A 1,647-nucleotide genomic window follows, 5' to 3' on the forward strand; every position below is an offset into this window, starting at 1 on the left:
TGCAGTAGAGGGGTTTCAATTTTCTTCAACTGAATGGGGATTCATTATAATTTAATTACCATTGTTTTTGACCCTCCAAATTGGTTTTCATAAAGGATCCTGGCAGGATACAAGTGTGTGGAATAAGGGAGTTATATAACAAAAACCATCAATCCTACAAGGGCAGGAAAGAGAAACTCCATCTAAAGATAGGCAGTTCATTTATCACCTAAAAACAGGAGTTTGCTAAAATCTCAGGTTATCTTCACTCAGGGAGATAGACCCCCAGTTCCTCTTTGGAACGTACTATGCTTAATAAATCTTGGTGTTGGCTTGATCTGTTTGGCCCAGTAACCATTTTGGGGGGACAGGAAGTTCCCTGGGTTATGAACAAGATATGTTCTGTAAGTTAATTCTTAAATTGAACTTGGGTATTAGTTGCAGGAGGTTCATTTACCCATTACCTGGAATAGCCTTCATTTCTATGTGCTCGTTGTAGGTCAGTGGGGTATTTGTAACTTTAGAACTTACTGTAACAGGCTCCACTGGTAACTCGAGGTGCACATAAGTCAGATATTTGTAAATTGGGGGCTGCCTGTACTGGGAGGAGAAACAGGAAACAAGAACTTGACCAGACTGTGCTGTGTTCCTTCCCTCTCACAGCTCTTACTCAGGGCTATTCTGTTCTGTTTCAAATCTCACCTCCAATATCCTCAAATAGAAAATCTAATTTCGAAGAGGATTAACTAGCAGAAGAAAAGTATACATTTCTTCTATCTGCTGACAGTTTTCTGTCTTCAGAGTGGAACATGTGGAAATAAATCGGTGGGGGCACTACATCCCAGATATCACTTTGTTGATCTCAAGCTACATAATGTGAAAAAGAGGCCCGGAAAGCTCTATTTCCCGTAGAATAATCAATGACTTAATTTTGCTAAAACTTACCATCTAAATTCATCATTTTCCAACCTCAGATGTTAGCATTTTCTTCTTAGTATGAAAAAACATTATTCTCATGTTTCCTTTTCGTAAATGTTTTCTTATCTCAATAAAAAATGAGACTATTAATTTAAAAAATGAAAGCCGTGTAGCACATTAAATTATTGAATGCCAGAAAAAGAGAGTATTATCTTGTCAGTTTCAGTATTTACACGTGCATTTCTAGGAGACACAGTGATATTTTATATTGCTGTGCGGTTTCCTTTATTGCACTGTTTCATACACGAGTACATTGCAGGGTTAACAGTTTTTAAAGTGACTCATAATTTTGTGCACATCTCTGCCATATTATTACAATCTGCATTCTGTTTAAGGTTTAAATTTTAAAATAATTGCCTCTTATTAAAATCTCCCACATTACATTATTGCTGGTCATGCAGAAAATTACTTTGCTGCAGGAAACAAAACCATCCAATATAATCTTTTCTCCTTATAACAGAGAAGATAATTGGATTAATCACAAGTCAAAATCTTGGAAGTAGAGTGCTTTTTTTGGCTAAACAGAGCCAGGCCTGTCATTTACAGATGATAGATAATAGAGTTCAATGATGCTAGATAATAGAGTGCAACTGGTCATCATAATAATGGATATTTTTAAATATTAGAATATGTTAATTATCTGCTGAATATGAGGAGAGTTTGGGTTAGTCCCTTGGGGGAAACTAGTTG

Source organism: Nycticebus coucang, chromosome 1 (assembly GCF_027406575.1).
Source record: "Nycticebus coucang isolate mNycCou1 chromosome 1, mNycCou1.pri, whole genome shotgun sequence".
NCBI lineage: Eukaryota > Metazoa > Chordata > Mammalia > Primates > Lorisidae > Nycticebus > Nycticebus coucang.